Source organism: Carassius gibelio, chromosome A19 (genome assembly GCF_023724105.1).
Source record: "Carassius gibelio isolate Cgi1373 ecotype wild population from Czech Republic chromosome A19, carGib1.2-hapl.c, whole genome shotgun sequence".
Lineage (NCBI taxonomy): Eukaryota > Metazoa > Chordata > Actinopteri > Cypriniformes > Cyprinidae > Carassius > Carassius gibelio.
The window spans coordinates 23,179,340-23,185,339 of record NC_068389.1 but is presented as its reverse complement, the minus strand read 5'-3'; positions in this window follow the sequence as shown (position 1 = coordinate 23,185,339).

Below are 6,000 nucleotides of genomic sequence, written 5' to 3'. Positions count from 1 at the left end.
ACGTCGCTGCGACCAATATGGTACTTTATAGTAACGTTCTCATAACGTGACAGTTTGGTCGTTGGGACGTACTCATCACTTTCCAGCGACGTTCCACTATAACGTCGCCACGACTGATATGGGAATCAAAAAGTTACGTCACTGGAACGTTATATGGTACGTCGCTGCGACCAATATGGTACTTTATTGTAACGTTCTCATAACGTGCCAGTTTGGTCGCTGGGACGTACTCCTCACGTTCCAGCGACGTTCCACTATAACGTCGCCACGACGGATATGGGAATCACAAAGTTACGTCGCTGGAACGTTATTTGGGATGTCGCTGCAACGAATATGGTCTGGTCCAATTACGTCATCACAACGTAACTGTGTTAGCTGGGAGCAACCTTTATATCAGTGGTTCTCAACCTTTTTTTCCAGCGAGCCGCACTATGGTCTAAGTGCAAGTCTACGCATATAATTTACATATTACGTCAGCAATACAAACCAACCTGATTTATAATATTATAGCCTAACTATTATGATATATATAACCTATTACATTCATTGAAATAAACAATTCTACTCTCCATAAATAAAACTCCTGATGCTGTCGGGAGCTGACCAATTTTGTGAGATTCAGTTTGAAAGGAGTAGCACAAAGAAGTTGCGATTGTAACACCTACTTTCCGCATGAGCAATCCAGACGCAGACTTCTTCAATTTGTAATGAAGTGACGTGGTAAAGATGCATTGTTATGATTGCATGTGGGCGGGAGAGATTTGAGGGAAGATGGGGTTGAGTAAATAATTGTTGCACCTGACCATTGATTAGCGTGAAGGAGAGAGAACAATAAATAGAGAGGCATAGCGAAGCATGAGAGGTTCTGGGAAGCAGTGTTTTTGCTAAACGCCGAGGGGCACTCAAGGTTGGGGGGTGGGTGCCGTTCGCATGCTGTTTAGGGCTGCCGGCGGTGAAGATAGTTAGCGGGCTAACCTGTAGATAAGGCCGGGTATAAGAGTGCGTCAGGCGACGTGGCTTCTCAGAAAAGGGGGGGCTCCGTTTTCGCTACAGTCGGAGGCCTCGCGAGCGCTGGACTGGTGTCTGCTTTTTCCCCTCTACCAACCAGCGCAAAGCCTAGACCCCGGGGGAGGGTCTCGCATTCCGGGAGAGTTAAGTTTTTAACTCTTTATGTGTGTGTGTGTGTGCCAACGTTGTTTTAAATGTGTTTTAAATCTAGCAGTATAGCCATTTAATGATTGGGTGGGAGGGTTATGATGAACTAAATTCTTATGTGGCAGTCTGATGGCGTCTTTTGTGTGACGGTGACGTGTTGTGTGAACGTGTGCCATGTCCTGCGGGGGTGATATGTGTTTCATAGCTTTTGCCTATTTATTGCATGTGCGCTAGGTTTTTTATGGCCTATTTATTGCGGTTCTCAGTTTAGCAGCTTCTATGGTGGTGTTGTTCGCCCAGATTTGTTTAACATTAGTGCTTGGGACTTTCAGAACCTGACCCCGTCTGACATGTTTGGTAACTGCATGAATTATATAAAATAAAGATTACTGTTTCTACCCCTGTGGTGTTGCTTGGTCTGTAGAGTAGACTCCTCTAGCCACAACATAAAGTCTCCTGTCTAGGTTTACTACATTGGTGGCAGCGGTGGGATCTTGGTTTTCTTTTTGTTGTTGTTGTGAACCTTAAAACCTAGACACTGTTGCAAAAATGCTACAAGGGGATGATAATGTTGGGCCTGAAGGTGGGGGCCATGTAAGGGAGATGGGAACATTAAGAGCTAATGCACGGCCAGTATTTATGCCTGAAACTTTCACCGGTGTAGGCCGGGAGTGGTCTGATTGGTCTGAACAATTTGATTTGGCGGCTGATGTTAATAATTGGGATGAACCCTTAAAACTAAAATTTATGTCTCTTCTACTCTCTGGGCGTGCAAGAGATATTTATAGAGGTTTGTCCGCTGAGGCTAAAGGAAATTATGGGCTGCTAAAAGCTGCTATGGCTAGATGTTTCGAGCCTTGTGATAGTAGCGATTGGAGTAGGGCTACATTTACAGCCCGCTGGCGTATGCACAATGAGACTGTAAGGGAATTCGGAAATGCCCTACGGCGTCTCGCCACTAAAGCTTACCCCACAGCTGATGATCGCACGCGAGATATGTTGGCAAGAGATCAATTTCTTACACATTTTGCAACCGGTGACTTCCGTATTAGCCTGCGCAGAGCAAAACCTGATACCCTAGAAGATGCAATTGATCTTGCTTCAGAATTAGAGCTTCTTCGGAATATGGAGCAAACCCATCTAATGCCTGATGCAAAAGTAAGGGGAGTGGTAGAGATTAAAACTAAAAGCGAAGAACAAATGCAAATGATGTTAGGAATGGTGGAGGAATTGAGGCAGGAAGTCAAATCTCTTCGTACAACAGTGAGCAACATTCAACAGTCTATGGTAAACCCTCCTACTCCTCAATTTTTTAGGGAACCTGTACGAGAGCCCAGGAATAGTGGTTCACAAGGGGCCATAGATCGAGCCAGAGGGGCGGGGGGTGGTTGCTGGGAGTGTGGGTGTACTAGACATATAAAACGAGATTGCCCATACTCGCAGGGAAACTACAGGGGGCAGGTACTATAGGCCCACTGCCTGCCCCCTGGCGTGTTGGTACATATGTGGCCTCTGCAAGCAACCAGGGTGGCTCTGGATACATCGGAGCCAAAATAGGTGCGTCAGACTCCCTCCTTTTGGTAGATAGTGGGGCAACGTTATCAGTTATACCAAAACAACGTTGGCTTGAAATCACTAAAGGGGGAACAGACCTGTCTGGACATCATGGTGAGGTGTCGGCAGCTAATGGAGGGTTGATGGGGATTTTGGGAAAATGGCAAACCATCTGCCAGTTTGATTCATTGGCATTAATCACTGAGTTTTTGGTAGCTGATGTGCCATCCCAGGATATTCTTTTGGGTTTTGACTTTTTGAGTAAATATGGTGTCGTTGTGGATTTTGGTAAAAAGGAATGTCGAATTATGGGTAAAATGCTTCCCCTGATTGTTCCGGCAGATATTGATACGCCTCGGACCGTGATTGTCTTGGAAGATACTGTAATTCCCCCACGTAGTGAGGCAATCATTGCTGGAAAGGTGGACAGTTCCTTCGTGGCCTGTTGTGAGGGTATGTTGGAACCATCAGACACCTTATCAAATCAATGTGATGTAATGATAGCTCGGGTGGTCTGTAGAGTGGCGAGGGGTAGACTGCCAGTACGAGTGATTAATGTAACTAAAGATGCCCTTACATTAAAGGGGGGTATGAGGTTGGGAACTTTGCATACCGACATTGAGGTGGGCTGTAAGGCTGAACCTGTAGGCATGGGTGAGGATGAGGATGGCCCAAATGAGCCTTGGTCTGTTGACAAGCTTATTGCTCATTTTGGATTGCATCAGAAGAATTTTATTCCATCTGATTTAAGAGATATCCGTGAGCTGTTACAAAGAAATATGTCTGTGTTTAGTGAGGGGGAGGGGGATTTGGGGAGAACACACCTGACAATCCACCAGATCGATACAGGGGATGCAAAGCCTGTGAAGTTGCCACCCCGTCGTGTTCCCCTCCACTTGCAACATGAGGTAGAGGACCATGTAAAGCAAATGTTGGCCAATAACATAATTCAGCCTTCTCATATTCCCTGGGCAGCTCCGGTAGTTTTGGTACGCAAGCGTGATGGTGGCCTCCGTTTTTGTGTGGATTATCGGAAGTTAAACGATGTAACCAGGAAGGATGCGTATCCGTTGCCACGGATTGATGATGCTCTTGACAGTCTGAATAAAGCTTGCTGGTTCTCAACTCTTGATTTAGCCAGTGGTTACTGGCAGGTTGAGGTGGATCCTGTGGATAAATACAAGACTGCGTTTATCACTCGCCAGGGTCTGTTTGAATTCAATGTCCTTAGTTTTGGTCTTTGTAATAGTCGAAGTACATTTCAGCGACTGATGGATCTGGTGCTGGCAGATCTTCAGTGGACGACCTGTCTGGTGTACTTGGATGATATTATTATATTTGGACGGACCTTTCAGGAACATTTGGGCCGTCTGGATGAAGTTTTAAAAAAACTACGCCAGGCTAACCTCAAAGTCAAGCCCACAAAGTGTAACTTGTTTGCCACTCAGGTGCAGTATTTAGGACACATCATCTCCTCAAAGGGGGTGAAAGCAGATCCTGCCAAAGTGGAAGCTGTGCGTCAGTGGCCGGTGCCCAAAAATCAAACCGAGGTCAGGAGTTTTGTGGGTTTAGCCTCGTATTATCGGAGGTTTGTGAAGGGGTTTGCTGAGATTGCCCGCCCGCTGCACCAGCTCACTGAGAAAGGCAGGCGTTTTAAATGGACGGAGGCATGTCAAACAGCTTTTGAACAGCTCAAAGTGAGTTTAATGTCAGCTCCTGTTCTTGTATACCCTGATCCCTCTAAAACATTCATTTTGGATACGGATGCTAGCGATGCTGGTATTGGGGCTGTATTGTCACAAGAAGAAGGGGGGTTTGAACATGTTATAGCATATGCCAGCAGAGCCCTTACTAAGCAGGAAAGAAAATATGCCACAACTAAGAAAGAGCTGTTAAGCATGGTAACGTTCATCAAGCATTTTAAACATTATCTTTTAGGTAAGGAATTTGTTCTGCGAACTGACCATAATTCCTTGAGGTGGCTGCATAATTTCCAGGGCTTAGAGGGACAGTTAGCCAGATGGGTGGAGCAGTTAGCAAGTTTCCAGTATAAAATTGTTCATCGCCCTGGACGAGGGCATGCTAATGCTGATGCCCTTTCTAGGCTGCCTGCTTACCTGTCAAATCCAGTGCCATTGGAGTCAGCACCACTGACAGGAGGGGTGCCTGTAATAGCTGCAGTACAAAATGTGCCTCCTAATGTAACCCCAGAGGGAGGAGGGGATGAGCTGGCTCGGGCGCAATGGGAAGATGCAGAGTTAAGAAAGATCATTGTTCAAAAAAAAAAAAAAGAGGGAGGGACTGGGTTGCAACCGCCGGATGATCTACAAAGGTATGCACCAGTATGGTCCCAGTTACAAATGCAGGGCTCCCGGTTGGTGAGGTTTCCTCCATTGAATTCTGATGCCGCAAACCAGGTCCAGGTGGTTATTCCCACTGTAATGGTGTCAGACATCTTAAGACAGTTGCATAATGATGTCACGGGTGGACATTTGGGAATACAGAAATTACAAGCAAAGGTGAAAGATCGGTTTTATTGGCTGGGCTGGTTTGGGGATGTGAAGCGATGGTGTAGGGAGTGTGTGGATTGTGGGTCCAGGAAAGCTGTAGGGAAACCATGGCGGGCCCCACTCCAATCGGTGGTAACCTCGAGGCCCTATGAGCGGGTGGCGGTAGATATTTTGGGACCTCTTCCCGAAACCCCCAAAGAAAACAAATATATTGTAGTTATTGGCGTTTACTTTTCTAAATGGACTGAGGCGTTCCCTCTTCCTAATCAGGAAGCAGAGACTGTGGCTAAATTGCTGGTTGAACAGTGGGTGTGCCGCTTTGGAGCCCCCAGGATAATCCATACTGATCAGGGCCGAAATTTTGAATCCAGGTTATTTAAAGAAGTGTGCCAGTTGCTGAACATTTATAAGACCAGGACGTCACCGTATCATCCTCAATCAGATGGAATGGTTGAAAGGTTTAACAGAACACTGGCCTCTATGTTGTCTCTGTTTGTAGATGATAACCAAGCTAACTGGGACATCCTGTTGCCATATGTAATGATGGCCTATAGAAGCAGCGTTCACTCTAGTACGGGTTATACACCCTACAAAGTGGTTTTTGGGAGAGAGATCATTCTTCCTGTCGATGTTATGCTTAATGTGGGTGGGGGGGAAATATTCTCTTCCACGTCAGAGTATGTGGCAAGACTGTTGGAGACATTGTCTACAGTGGTAGAGGCGGTAAAGGGCCATCAGTTAAGAGCGGCAGTGAAGCAGAAGAGAGACTATGACTTCAGAG